This window comes from Stegodyphus dumicola, chromosome 8, assembly GCF_044657685.1.
Source record: "Stegodyphus dumicola isolate Sdum_Otavi_A_Nest chromosome 8, ASM4465768v1".
NCBI lineage: Eukaryota > Metazoa > Arthropoda > Arachnida > Araneae > Eresidae > Stegodyphus > Stegodyphus dumicola.
Genome location: NC_140775.1, coordinates 142,550,697 through 142,567,026, shown reverse-complemented (window position 1 = coordinate 142,567,026; position 16,330 = coordinate 142,550,697). Strand labels below are relative to the sequence as shown.

Below are 16,330 nucleotides of genomic sequence, written 5' to 3'. Positions count from 1 at the left end.
TTGTGTTCTAAAACATACTGGAGCAAGTTTGAGTGCTGAAACGTAGATATTATTATTTGCATTAATCAAAAATGAAAAACATTTGTTATTTAATGAATTTTTTGTACATTTACGAGACTTTGATTATAATGTAATAAAACTTCATGAGAATATTAATAAAGCATATTTTGACTTATAAATTACTTTTTCGGGAAATTCTTTGGGCGTACCAAATGCAGTAACCTTATAAGTTAAAGACACTAGTAAATAACAAAATTAATATAATAAAATCGCACAGAGCAAAAAATCAATCTTGAACTATTCTAATTTATTTAACCGACCCCTTAATGCAAATTAAATATGACGTCAAAAATCACAAATTTAGAAATTAAATATCTCGGTTAGTTTTTGTCGTACGGGAGACAAACTTTTTGGACCTGTGGAATGTATGAAAAGAGAGATTTCGTATAATTTTCACAAAACTGATTTCTTTAAATAAAAAAAAATGCCAAAATATTAATATTTGCGTCACTTAAAACATTTTTGCAACTAGCAGTATATCTCTATGATCAATAATTGCGAAAATAACGGCCGAGTAAGAACTTTTATGCGTACGGTATTTTATATATATATATATATTACAAAATAATTCTTTTGAAGAATTATTTTGTAATTTATTATACCAGCGGCCGAGCGGTAAAGTCGCTGAACACTGGTAGTTCGGTCCGAGGTTCGAATCCCGCGAACGGGCTGGCTGCTTGGGTGTTTTCGTGGTTTTCCCCATGTGTAACGTGGATACGAGCCAGTTTCCCTTAGAAAGTCCTCCACGAAGGCATCCCTCCCCTGAGGCAGATAGCTCTAGTGTGCTTTGCCATAATTAAATACATCATACACCTGAAGAGGGGTTATGCTTGTTTGAAATGTTTTGGTTTTAAAATTTTTTAATTTATTATTGCATTTCTATGATTATTTGAAATTTATTAACTATGAATTTTAATTTCTGGTCTTTGTGAAATATTAGCTCTAAATTTCTTACTTTATGTCTTTGATTATATATATATATATATATATATATATATATATACAGTTATAGATTATATATACCGATGATTCTGTAATCATTCAATATGTAACATATGATTCTAAGAACATGTTTCATAACCAAAATGCTGCTAATAAATTATTAACTATACAGTGTTAGATAATTAATATTTTATATCTCATCTTTTAGGCTAACAATATCAATTAAATATAAGGATAAAAATTCTTGCGTAAGGTGAAATCTCCATAAGAAACCACTCATTTAGCTCGATTTTAGTCTGTCAAAGACATAGCCAAGTCATGGAGATCGGTGATATTCGGTACCATTATTAAATTACACTCTCAGATTTACTTGTCATTTGTCATTTTCAGAAGTGGTCGTCGTGACAGATTCCACTACATGTTATTTCTACACTACTCAATTAAATTATACTAATAAGCGGCGTACCGTTTAAATTGAAAGTAAATATAGCTTATTCCTAAGCGATTGGTCACAACAACAACAACAACAACAACAACAAAAAAAAAAAAAAAAAAAAGGCTATTTGGCAGGTGTCATGGATGATTAATATAGCTGTAGCGTAATGGAGTGCGACGCGAGTAAACAAACATTGGGCTGTAAAGGTTTCTAATAGTAAAACACACACACAAAAAAAAAAAAAAAAAAAAAAAAAAAAAAAAACTCAGAACAATTACGATTTTGACTTCTTTTTGAATTACACATTACAAAAGCCTTTTAGGATTGGCCCTTATATGAAATTCTCAGTTCTAAGGCTACAGTGAACAAAATGTAATCCGTCTTTAGAAGTCATTATCATTAAACTACATTTTAAATTCTGATATAATAAATTTTAAATGACACCATCTTTACATACGTATCATGACATTAATCACTGATTCAACTTCTCTAAAAAGATAAGTGAATATTCTCACCATCAAATCTCAGCTCCGCTTTTCTGAATGATGAAAATATTTCTATAGCACAGAAAAACATTTTAAATAAAGAAGCTTCAAAACTCCGTTTAATGAAATCACAAATAATTGCGGCAATAACCCATTCGCCACAACTCATTAGCTATGAAGTCAACGACATAAAATACTGCATAACGTAATAAATTGACTCAACAATTCATTCAGTTTACACTCAGAAAATGAGCCTAATCGCTTACGCTCAAACAATTGTGATCGAGATCTAGAACAACCTTACGACAACAGTTATCCTAATAAGAGATTATTAAGTCCTAATACTGGACCTATGGATTAGAAAATAAAAGAACACAAAAAAACGAGCATCAAAACAAACTTTACAATCCCCATTGCCAATAACAACAACCGCATTACACTAAACTAGCAGACATGAACTACTTTTGAGATTACCGCAATGAAAGGAGTTCTACGCTCATTAAAAATTACTTCATTGTGTTTGGTAAAACAAGAAGTATTTTAATGTGCAAATCTCAGCAGGTTCTCACCTACCTATTCCAAAAGAAAGAAGTTATTGGCCACTGTCGATACACTATGTAGATAATACTGGATATTTATTGAGGTTATAGAATGGAGTTGTGTAACTAGCAAGTGCTTCACATTTACTTTTAATCCCAAGTAAAAAAAATATATGACTTTACATGCAAGGCGAAGAGATAGTAATCCCCGATATTTTTGTATACTATCAGGCCTGTGGTAACAGAATTTCATTGCGTCCCCGAACTTTTGTAGTATCCTGAGCCCTTACCTCCACCAATTATCTCAATAACAATAAATTAACCGAAATATGGGTCCTAAACTTGTGGAGCTCGCAGGCAATGCCCGCGCATCAAGACGACACTGCGTACCACACTGTCGCAACTAAACGAATTGCATAGACAGTTTGTGGAATGTAAAAATTAATTCTCAAAAAGACCGCAAAAGACCTAATAATTACCACTCAAGAAGAAAGATTCTCTGCAATTACTGGATGAATTTCTTTCCAACAAATTTACGGTTAAATTCCACCTTTTTGTCGTGAACAAACACTTTTTTCACTTTGTGTCGTGTCTACTTAAGTAGCCAAGACTTCTTTGGCGCATGATAAAAGTAGATAAAACACAGCCCGCCCCAAGAAATGAAAACGAAACGTTCACAAGAAAGTATATCTCATGGACTGGTAAAAGATGAAAAATAATTTTTCCAATGAAATTTAATATAGACAGTTTTAACTGCTTTATCTATTACTGGTATAGTTTAAGACAAATAATACATATTTTATAATACAGGTAGCATAAAGATGACTCTGTAGTGATTTTCTTGCTTGTTTGTTTGAATCATTACGACATATAATGCAAAGGTTGTCTATTTAAAGTAACGGATGCCTTCGTGACAGATATTTTACGGAAATAGGACTCGTACTCAGGTTACACAGGAAGAAATTCACATAAAAACCATTTTTGGTAAAACTTTACGCATTTAGAAATTTTATCTACTTGATGAATGATGGGCAGCTCTGCAATGGTATACGAAGTGCTTTCCGATACATGGTAAAGTGGATATTGCCTGAATAAATTAGTTCGCATGAGCTCTCAATTTTACTCAAGATATTCCTACGTACTTTAATTGTCAGTGGCGAAAACTATATTTTCTAAAAAAAAGAAACAATACATCTGTTTATTATTTCATTAAACCGAAAATCTGAAATTAATGAAATAGTCAAAATGAATTTATCAAGAAAGTGGAACCTCAGTCCCATGAAAAATTTAGGCTAATAGGTTATTATATATTATTATTTATCAATAAAAATATTGCAAAATATTATTACGAAATAATTATTATTTCTAAATGTTTTGCTTTGTTACGTTAATTACTAATATAATTGAAAATATAAATAGAAGTTCTTTTGCCGCGTCGATTTTCAGTAACTTCCTCTTTCGCCAGAGCACAATCTTCATCGCAAAATGAAAACAACACCTTTTCCAGATGTTAAAAAATGACTGATAGAAGGGGAAAAAGAAAGCGGGGAGAAGCAGATACATCAACGACATGGGTTTAAAAAACGCATGTGCATTAAAGGAATTGTTTGATATGAAACGTTTTCTTTCTTACGGATATTTTACCTTATGAATAGTTTCTGAAAAATTTCTCCCAAGTGGCCCACAGATCAGTTTGGGGTTGGGCTGGCTTTTTCGTGAGAAATACCTTAGAGCTTAAGGTCAAGAAAGTTAATCTTGAAGTTACTCTTTTGGGAGAGTCCAGGCGGACTCAAGTTGAGGGTGTGTCAAGTACGAAGACTTAACGCAGCTTGTTTTTCTCCTTCTTCTCTATTACAGGCTTAATGTAATACTAATAGTCCTGAACACGAACTTAGTCTGAGAGTGTTTCACGAAGAAGACCTAGATGTCAAGTTTCTCCAAAAGAATTTTAAGAGTTATTTCCAGATGCGCTCTATTTCGCTAGACGTTTTAAGGTATATTCTGTAAGAGTCTTTCAAAAGATTACAAGCTATAATGATATGAGTGATGATATAACTAGTAAGTAAATATCTCATGAATATTTACTTAATTATATATCAGATAAACCATAAACGAAATGTTACTTTAATTTTATATGCACAATATTTATTAACAGCTAACTAACGATTCTATGTCACTTAGATTACATCAAATCGAAAATGTAGTCATTGCCTATCTACGCACAAGCACAAGATCTTCCAAGTTATACATTTCGGTGCTAATCAGGATAACAAATTAAGCCAATTATAGAAACTATATACTACTTCTTAATAATACAATTAATTCTCAGTTATTCTTGTGCAGATAACAAATCCATCGCGTCCATCGCCATCCGTGGGACATTTCTTAGAGAAACCTCATGCCATTTTTACACAGTTTTTCATGCAATGAATCTCACTCGCAAGACTAAAAATGACGTTAAGAGTTGCACATTGAAACCTGCGTGGCCTTCTTTCACAATTTTTATCACTTGGAAAGGCTCGCATGCAGATTATGTCTGAATAGTGATACTTAACTAATTCTTTTATTACTTTTCTATCCTAATTTAAAAGTTCCATCATATTTAGCATTAGAAATATTTACAAATTCAGTACATGAATACGTTCCAAGTAATTTACCTAAAAACGATGTTTAAAGAAGTACTGCAGAATAAAATTATTTTATGGTACTTTTTTAGAAATGAAAGTGGAATTTAAATATTGGAACTGTAAATTTTAGTACTTTTCTTTTATTGTGTGTATCGCAAATCTCGCGTATAAAAGTAGCCTTTATATACAATGCTTGTAACTAAATTTATTTAAAACAATTATATAAGTAATTTAATAATGCTTTATTTTCCAAATTAAATTTATCTTACACTTTAAAAAAGTAAATTTTTAATGGAAATTTTTCGCATTTTATTACATTTTGCCCTGAAATTATGATTCTCCGTTTCAATTTCCTTATCATTCAGCATCCTAGAATTTTTTTACGCTACAGATATTTTTGAGAGAAGCAGATGTCTACCGAAAGTTTAAACATTTCAGAATCACATCACTAAAAATAAAATAAACAAATAAATAAAACATTATCATTATTTGCCCAGAATTCAAACTTCAATAACTGAATTTATTATATTTTAAAGAGAAATAATACATTACTTTCAATAGAAAACAGAACAAATTTTCAAGTTACCCATGACATTCTACTCCACTCCAGAACAGCATCAAATTTCTTACCTGTAAAGAAAATGTTTTCAAATTAAAAAAAAGAATCCATAAACTACATATTTAAATATATAGTTACATTCGCAATTTTTCCCGTACATATCATGAAGCCTGCTGAATAGACCATATCAAGTACGCAACAGAATTTGCCTCCACAGACAGCAAAAGTAAGTTAGGTTCTTATAGAAGGTTCATTACATTCATATCACTCTACACTTACGAAAATATCACTCTACACTTACTCAGGTTACACAGGAAGAAATTCACATAAAAACCATTTTTGGTAAAACTTTACGCATTTAGAAATTTTATCTACTTGATGAATGATGGGCAGCTCTGCAATGGTAAACGAACTGCTTTCCGATACATGGTAAAGTGGATATTGCCTGAATAAAATAGTTCGCATGAGCTCTCAATTTTACTCAAGATATTCCTACGTACTTTAATTTTACCAACAACAGTTATTTACATAAAAAGCTTTGTCAAAAATATCATTACGTAATTTTAAAACAGCAAGATACACTTTTTTAATACAATTGTTCAAACAAAAGCATTTTTTTTCTCAATTTTTATCGTTTGGAAAAGCTCGTACACAGATTATGTCTGAACAGTAAAATTAACTAAATTTTTTTTCATTACGTACGTTTCTTTTCTAATTTAAAAGTTGCATCATATTTTGCATTAAAAATATTTGCAAATTCAATACATGAATAGTTAACATGTAATTGATCTAAAAAATGTTTAAAGAATTATTGCAGAATAAAATTTTTATAGAATTAATTAATAAATTATGTTGAAAATTCACTAAAAGAATATGGCAACAAATTTTGCGAGCGTCTACTCTCTGTTACGTATGAGTAGTTATTGCATAAAATATTCATTGCCATATTAAATAAACTATCTTTCAAATTCTTCGTTTCTTTTTCCCAATACTCACCTTAAGCAAAAGAAATAACATAAAGGATTCTCCACGTAAATTCTTCTTATAATGCTCAATACATTGCTCGCATTCTACACTATGTGAATTGGTTATTATTTCTCACTATGTTCTCAGAAATTCGCGTATTTTTATCAAGATGGAACTCAGACACTCAGAAGAAAGCTCTTTCGAAATTAATATTTATTTATTATTAAAAATTGCTTTACGTAGCAAAAGAATTAAGTATGAAAAAATGAAACTTCTGTTAGATAAAAATTTTCTTTAAACGATTATTGTAGAGAAGAAAGTTATTTATTTATAAACTTGTAAACACAGTAAAGAACATGACTTTAATGTAAAGAGATTACTGAAGCATACAGAGTGATTCATTTTTTGATTCCGAAATTTTTCTGAAATATTCTAAAAGCTGCACATAAAAAGATAATAAGGAAAATCATGAATTACGTTTTTAGAGCAATAGCGCTCTGATGGAAAGCAAGCATTTTATTCTTGTTGCCATTATTTTTTAACTTTTGTTATTATTCTTTAACTAGCACTTCAGCGTTGTACATTATTAGAACGCATTTCTCAGTTTTTTTAACACAAAAACAAAATGGAGGGTTTGTTATATTTTTAAGAACCAGATTGTTTGTTTTAACCTTATTTCGTATTATAATGACCCAAAAATGTAATTTATTCGCAACCAGTATGCTTACTTGGTAAAAATAATAAATTCAAAGTAAAATATATTTAAAAAAAAGTTTTTATATTTTAATGGCGGCTCAAAAGGGTCTGTTAGGGTTTTTTACTCTCTCGCTGAGCTCGCAATCTACCAGTCCGCTGTTACACTCAATCCTAACCCCCTCTTTTTACTTCCTTGTACGAAGTAAAAAGGAAATATTGTAATCACGAAAAATTTCGGGTATCATATTTTAATGAAAATTCCATTTTGTCAGCTATCGAATCTTAATCCGTTTAAATCTAAAACGTTACAAGCCCAAAGGGCGCTATCCCAGAAGGGCTATTAATTTCGTTTTGACATTTTGCGTTGAAAACTTTAAATGTCGGTTCACTTTTCAAACTGTTGCCACCAAATATTACAGCCCTGTATTATATTTAAAGAAATTAAATAATGAAGAATCTGCATAAATGTATGTATGTTTCTTGCACTATGATAAAACGACGGTACCTAGAGCCATCTAATTTTGAATAATGTATGTTTTCACCCGAATATGAGCAACTGGAAGTCCTAATTTGGAATTCGTTTTATTATCTATTTCATATTTTGTAAAACTTTGACGAATTTTTTATTAACAAACTCAACGATTTCAAAGAGAGCAACGGCAACACTGTACGGAGGAAAAATTATCTCCAGCGCGCGAGACTGTGTAACGGAAATTCTAAAGATACGCTCATTTTAAAATTATTTTGCGATATTGCTGTTAAACTGAATTTTATAGTGTGAAGAACATGATATTTAATAAATAAAGGTAATCCACCAAACGTTAGAAAAAATCTCTTTGGGCGTAATGTAAAATCTGAAAGGTTTCCGTTTTTTTTTTTTTTTTTTTTTTTTTTTTTTTATTATTAATTACCTTACTTAATGTGTATTAATTTTACGAGCTGATAGCCCTGAGATCAGCTGTTCAATGCACGTAAAAGTTATGAAGTGTTATAATTTCTTTTAGAGTTGAGAATTCATATCTCGAGCCGGAAAATGCTGAGAGACCTAAAGATTCATGAGCTTTATTTATTTATATTCAACTTTATTTGCTTCTTTTTGGTAAACATATACGGTTTAATGCCTTTTACTACTGTAAAATGATATTTAAACTTTAGGGAGACTTTAAGCGACTTATCGCTTAGTCTAAGAGAGTAAGTGCAGAAACTTTCGAAGGTTGTAAAAGATCCTTTTATTTTAAATTGAATAAGATGAACAGAAGGCACCCCTGGCGCATACAAAGTCCGCCAGCACTTATGGCGAAAAACTCAAAGCAGAAATTCAAATGTAGATCTAAATTAAAACAGCTAATAGCAAACGCTACACGCACTTCAGACTTCACCAGCGTGAATTTAATCTTTCGGCAAGAAGCAATGGCGAACACAGGAACTCTTATCTAAAATAACAAATCAAGTAACGTGGCCTTTAAACTGAAGAATACGTTCTGAATTCGCTATCTCAAGCCTTGACATAAGTACACGCGAGCTAATCTGGTGGGAAAACGGAGAGAGAGAGAAGTAACAGTAAAGATTCCAATCATAAAACAATGCTTATGTAAATTAAATAAACCTCACAAATAACGAATATATTTAAAAAGTAGATTCTTAATTTTTTTTCATCAATTGCAAATTTGAAAATCTGTTATAGTTTAAGATTTTAATACTAGTCCTTTTTTCCCGGGCCCACCAGCGGCCGAGCGGTAAAGTCGATGAACACTGGTAGTTCGGTCCGAGGTTCGAATCCCGCGAACGGGCTGGCTGCATGGGCGTTTTCGTGGTTTTCCCCATGTGTAACGTGTATACGAGCCAGTTTCCCTTCGAAAGTCCTCCACGAAGGCATCCCTCCCCTTAGGCAGATAGCCCTCGTGTGCTTTGCCATAATTAAATACACCACAACACCACACACCTTTTTCCCCTCTTATTATGAATCTTACATGACGGATTCGAGAAAAATTTTGGTTTCTTCTTACTTCTAATTTTTTTCAACGCGATAGCAATACTTTTAATAATTGAAGCTTTAACTTTTAGTTAACTTTTAGAGTAAAATTAATTTTTTACGTCCAAATACAACAATACACACAATGAGATACGTAAACAGGGCTTACTCAGAAGGCCAACCGAAATTCAATCCGTCAAGGCTACTGCTTAAAGGAAGATTACGCCTTGACAAGTAAGATTTAACTTTTCCAACTTCTTTTTTGTATCAAATGTCGTAAACGTCAAATAAAACGTTTCCACGAAGATTTATGTTTCCAAGCGATTTCAAAGCACAGCTACTGTTTCAGATGTCGCGAATGATGTCATTCATTTCATGAAATTGCCCTTGAACTTACAACTGAGATGTATATGTTTTATCAGTGTTATCTGCAGAATTCTAGATTAATAGCTACATTTCTTGCATTCACTCCTCCAGCAGCGACATACGGAAGTTCTGCAAATTAATGAAAAAATATACTACTAAGTACTTAAAAATTAGGTTTCTTTTTTAAAACTGTAAAAAACATTGAAAAAGGATAATTTGGTTCAAGTACAACTTTAAAATTATTTGTAATAAAATAACTAGATTTAATAGTTAGTAATATATATTGAATTTGTTTAATATTATTTACAAAAGGTTATAAGGTACAAAAGGTTATAAGGTCCCTTCTCTTAGCATGCCTTCATTGTGTAACAGTAGCACACTCGGTACGTATTCGAGAGGTCCAGGTTCGAGTCCCGGCGAAGGCACTTCACATTTTTCACTTCTCCTGCTTTAAAAAAAAATCCTGATAACTCTACAAAATTCTCAAAATATTTTTCATATTTCATTTCAAAAAGGAATACGAAATTATCAAAAGCATTAAACGAATAAAATTCTGATTTAAATTCAGTTTCAGTTACAAGGAATTATATCATTTCCCCACACACGTTACCGTCAAGCTGGCACTGGAATATCCATAGTTATAATCCTGGTGATAGAAAAATTGATTTTTCGTGCTTCGGAGAAAAGAAAAAAAATCTCTCTCAGTACAAATATTCCAACAGGGAAATTATTTAAATGAACGCTCCCCTTCTGTTCAAGGGAGATTTAAATAGCCTAAACAAGCAGCGTAAGTAGCTTGAACGGTTAATTATAGGACATAATTCTATTTAATTTACACTGAACGGTCTCTTAGGGACGTTTTCTGAAATGACCAGTATTCTTCAGAACATAAATAAACACTGTAGTTGAAAATTACATCTCTAAGGAGACCTCCACAGAGATCAAAAGCGGCTGGTACCGTAGATAGTTTTTTAAATGATTTAATAAGAAAATTTAAAGTTAGATAAACTATAAATATTTCTACAGTTCCATTCTCAGTTGGAAAAGAAAATTCCCATTAAATAGCAAAAGAAAGAAAAAATTCAAGCCTTCCCAGCAGAAGCCCCCCCCCCTAAAAAAACCCTTCATCTTTCTATAACACATTTCTGCTTTTCTCTCCTAAGTTATGGGAGTGGGAGAAAGTTAGAATAGATTCCCCTTTGCGAAAATACAGCATTCTATTAAACCTTCTATTATCCGAAAAGGCATAATGCAAAGAAACCATTAATAATTATGATTAACTTTTAAAGAAGAAAACTTTCTAGCATTCCCTAATCAAAACATAAATGACTAAATCACACTGAAACATAAAACAAAAGTAGCGCATACTATTAAAATTTAAAATAACATTCTAAACTCCCGATTACTCTTAACTTTCGAATATCTGCAAATAATGCACCAGTTTGAACAAATGATTGAAACCACATCCGTAGAAAATGTACATGGGCATGCAAGTTCTCAAATTCCACGAAACTAAAAATAAATTCAACGTTGAAAAACTGGCATCTTCGAGCTTTTACTGCTATTCGAAAAGTTCTAATTCAAAACTTCGAAAAGATTAGCTCTGTTATTATACGATAGAGTTTTTAATATAAAATTTCTGATGTGGATATCTTTGTACGGCCTATTTCTCATTCAAACAATTCAGATCTTACTTCGCAGCGAAACTGTAAAATATAGAAAAACCTAAAACACAAATTACAAAAAAAGACCCCCCCCCTCCAATTAAAAACTTCAACGAGCAACTTCTTTTAAATAAGAAAAAGATTACCAACCTTGAAATAAATTTATCTTCTTCAAAATAATCGCCAGAGCAGTCTAGACAATTTTTCTAAAGTTTCTTCAGGTCATCGAAACACTGTTTATAGGCGTCGGAACTAAGCATTTGCAAAATATACGTAAAATTTGATTAAATATCCGAAACGTTTTCAAATCCTTGTTCTTTCAGGGCCGTCTTAAGCTTCGGATAATGGAAAAACTCAGCTGCCGATAGGTAGGGAGAATATGGTGGGTGATTTTTCACTTTAAATGAATGCTTAGCAAAATAGTAGAGCACAGACAAGGCTTAGCATTACAGTGTAAAATAAAACATTGTCCAGAATCAAAATGTTCCTTCCTACTTCGCCTTATCCTGTTTCTCAATCAAAAAAACACCTCCTTTTTAAAACTATTGATTAACTGTTTGATTTTCAGGGACAAATTTATGGTGAATAAGTCCCTTCTAATCAAAAAATATAATCAGCACCACCTTTGTCTTTGATTCCAATTTTTTATATTTTAATTTTTAATTTTTGTCAGTTTATTTCTTTTAAGTGGAAGAAGACAGTCTTTTACACTGTGCACTTAGTCTTTTTTATTTCCGGGTCGTATTGTAGACAGATCTCATCTCCCGCTGTGATACGCTCTAAAACATTGTTGTCTTGTTATCTAGTCAGAAAATTTTTCTGTCTTTTGGGGGGGGGAGGGAGGGCTGTTCTGACAAAATCCGAGGCGCAAATCGAGCATTAACTTTCCTCACTTTCAGATTGTCAATTCAAATTAAGCTACATCTTTCTTTGTTCATCCCAAGCATATCTGAAAGTTGCCGAGTTGATCAGCTTCAACCAAAGAATGAATTTTCTCATATTTTCCTCATTCTTTGAGGCTGAAATGGCGTTATAACTTTAATTCATCTTCGGCGCTTTCACGCCCACACTTATAAAGCGGTTGTACCACTCACACACTTGTGTTCTTGATACCGATGCATCAGCATATACTGTTTAAATCATCTCTACCATTTTCGGTAGCAGATGTATCTAATTCGTAACAAAATTTAATGTTATAACGTTGTTCCATCTCGAAGCAAATGTCGTCTCAGTAAATGAAAATGATTCCGGCATTTTTATATGTATACAAAAGACAAAATAGCCAGTTTAAAAAATAGCTTTAATAAAAAATAGCTAAAAAACAAGGGATGTCACTCTTTCCAAACATATATTTATCCTTTCACTTTTTTATTTGTCATTTTGTCTTTTAATTTGCTCCGTTACTTACGCACCTAGGATAATCAAAGAAAGGATGACATAAGGATTAATCAAAGGATGATAAGAAATTTTGTATGGAATTTGATACGACAATTAAAATACGACATTTATTTTTTAAAGTATTTTTATGTTGCATTAATAATGAGTCAAAATTATATTTTGTAGCCAAGATTCACAATGCATGCCGTCAGGAATACTTTTATTAGTTACATTGTTGGGGGGGGGGAAACGAAAAGTATCAAAATATAATTAAGAATTAGGCTTTGGGGTCGAAAAATAGCTTGCTTTATCATACTGTTGACATGCTACTGTAATTTAGAAGATAAATGAAAGATTATATTATATCTTATCTTTTTCAAAGAAAAACGAGAAAATTAAAAATCTGATATAAAGAAAAGGAAGCAACAAAAAATTATTATAGGCAACAAAGAAGGTCTTCATGATATCACGTAACATTTTCAAGAAAATAAAAATAAATAATCATCAAAATCTAGGCGTCTCCTCAAAATAATGACTAAGCTATCCGCTGGAACAAATTTCCAGAAGATTAAAATTGAAATTTAAGCTCCACAATTCTGAAGACACTGTGCTTAAAGTTTTTATGAAGCTAAAATTTAAATGAAGACTTAGTGCAGGATGAATCTCAAATCTTTTATGTTATATAATAAACACGTGGAAGAAAACCACTTCGGAGATGTTTATTGTCTTCAGTAAAGCAGATTTAAGTTTCTAGCGGAATAAAACGTATTGCCAATAGAGTGTAATATTTGTTGAAACCTTCGTACGCAAGCAATCTAGTGAAATAATCGCATACCTACGTATTGAATAAATTAAACCTTTTCCTCGTTAAATAAGTATAGACATCTCCATCTGGGATTAGCTCACGATGAAATAATATCAAAGCAAGTTTTCTTTCCTACCATTTGGCAGTGCTGTTTTTAAAACAATTTATATAAACAAATGATTTTTATGTCTATGTCCTAGACTTTGGGGGATGTCATTTCTATGCTAGTAGACGTATCGTAACTGCTTAAATTCAAATTGTTTCAAGACGTTAAACTGAAATTTACATACCAAGATCAAATTGCACTTTCTTTTTAACTTCAGAAATTTATACTTTAAAAATTGTTCAAGCATTTTTTTTACTTTTATATAAAACTTGAACGGTGAACTTTCCCAGCCGTTAAGATTGTAATCTGAAATTTTCAGGTTGAAAAACTCCCCCCCCCCAGGAAGAAGAAACAAGAAAATGAAAGTCTTACTTCTCAACATAACATCAGTTCTCATGTTATGAGCTGCAAAAATTAAACGTAAACATATAAACTAATTCCTCGTAGTACTTAAATAGCTTGGAACAGAAAACATGCCTTCCAGCATGTTCACAAGTAGAGTATAAGACTCGTTATATTGAATAAAATTCACTTAGCAGACGCGTTAAAAAATAAAATTATTCAAAACCCATTATGGATTAAATTAGCCTTCTCAGATTATATTGAAAAGTAGTAGTCTCACTGCATCACAAAAATTCTCCATATGTTAGCACTAAAAAGAACAACAATAATCACATACTCAGGAACAAGGAAACTGAGTTCAGAATTGATGACAGTTTCCTCAATGAATCGTGAGAAAAACTCTTCTATGAAATAACAATCGGAAATTTTACGATGTGTGGGAGAAAGCGTTCAAGCAATCTTTTATTTATGGCTATTTCATAATTCGGCGAAAGGTAAAATTCTATGCATCATAAAAGAGTGAAGAAACAAAAATATCCCTTTTTTTACAACACAGAATGTTTTCTAAATGGGAATAATCCAAAAAAAAAATTACTGTTTTCATCGATCTGTGGGGGAAAAAAGTCGGGGGAAAAGCAATCAAAATTACTTTGAATTTGTTCGGTTTCTTCTAAGCCATTTTAAAATTCTGATGTTTCATAAAATTACTGTTTTGAGAAATTTTTTAGTTCTTATCTATTTATGGCGATAATATGATATATACAATTATCCTTTTTTTAAAATTTCAGGCTGTTTTCAAAGTTTTACTCATTATAAAACTTATACAAAATAAATAAAAAATATAAAATAAATAAAAATATTTTTTCCACTTTAAACAGATGTGCTGTTGTTTTCATTACATGAATTTCCAATACCAGCAAAATAGAAATTGCTGAGGTTTTTATTTGCAGGAAATATGTGTTATAATCGCTCGCAAGTAATTCGGTGGGAAAAAAATGCAAATATACTTCTAGAAAATTTACGTATTTTACCTATTAAATAATTCATTAAGTATGCATAAAACTTATCATCTAGGAATATCTAAGGAATTAATTTTTAATACTAGCTGCTCTTTTTCAAACATATAACTTTTTTTCGTGAATTTTAAATCAGTTTAAATCATTTGATTTTATTATTTGTATTTTTAAATATCTAGAGAATTAACTTTTAATAATTAGCTATAATATAATTTCTTAAACATATAACTTTTCCCCCGTGAATTTTATTTTAATATGAAGTTCTCAGATTGCAGTCCCCTTTTCCTCTGAGTAAAATGTAAAATTAAAATGGAACAAGTTACCATGAATAGAAGGCAAGACATAACTTTATTTTTCTTGAGGTATATTTTAACAATTATTTTAACGATAAGTGTTGATATTCACTGGTTAACGATTGATCTTGAAGGTTAGATAATCTTCATATGGAATTCTAAAAATTACCCACACTTATTTCAATTATATAAACATAAACGGGTATTTTTTACAGCAAAAGAAGATTATTCTTATGACTTATGAAATCTTTGAAATAGATTATATTACTATCGAACGTAAGTTGCTAATTACTAAAACTTTAATTAAATGATAATTATACAAAAGTAAGCATTCTGTTGCCAAAATATTTTTCTTCCGATACACTCTGTACATAATTAAATAATACTAGTTTTATGATGCAGAAATTTCGGGAAATAAGGCAAGTTTTACATACATACTAAATAACAAAAATCTTAAATTCATATGTACTCTAATAGTTTTCTGAAAGTAATACATTTTCGTTGTAAGTTAACTATATAGCGAACCTCTTCGTGGTGAAAACTGGAGCCATTGGGGGTTGTCTAAGAGGAGGTTGGTCGTATAATGCGAAACTGAATGAGTTGAAGCGAAAATCTTATTCGTGATATGCCACTCTGTCAGAATATGTAAAGAAGAATTGGAAGAGGGTTAAGAAGACTTGACTTAATCTTTCGATTTTCCACTTCACGCTAATTTTACGTTTACCAACTCCAGCATTTATCATCGACCCAGACTCAGGGGTGTCTGCCATTCCGCGTAACAAAAGATACTTAATCTTTCAAATTAGAACAATATACTGATTAATAAATTGAGCAAATCAAAAGCAAAATCTCTTGATTTATTTCACTTTTTATGATATCTCTAAGAGAGATAATTTATATTACATCTAATTCATGTGATTTATAATACACCTAATTTACATTTTTATAAATATCAGTATTAATTAATAACACATATTTTAATGCTATACTCATTGCATGGCCTGGAATAGAACAATCGTTTGCGTGCTTCCGAACAAGGGTGGTTTAATGTTTTTGAGGGAACAGAGAATTAGCTAATT

General features: G+C 31.2%; 1 protein-coding gene across 6 annotated transcripts in view; it reads right to left on the bottom strand.

The window, feature by feature from the left end:
* The window catches only part of LOC118183145 (uncharacterized), a 169,388-nt gene that overhangs the window by 96,283 nt on the left and 56,775 nt on the right, over nucleotides 1-16,330 (bottom strand). For 3 of the 6 annotated variants that reach the window (XM_035352572.2, XM_035352574.2, XM_035352580.2), the window contains exon 2: nucleotides 5,676-5,719. The exons of 1 other annotated variant lie outside the window; for it this stretch is intronic. The gene's annotated coding sequence lies outside the window, so the exon portion shown is untranslated. Of the gene's footprint in view, nucleotides 1-5,641; nucleotides 5,720-9,451; nucleotides 9,608-16,330 lie in introns of those variants that run through there. 2 more of the 6 variants (XM_035352576.2, XM_085822516.1) reach the window with 2 other exon arrangements.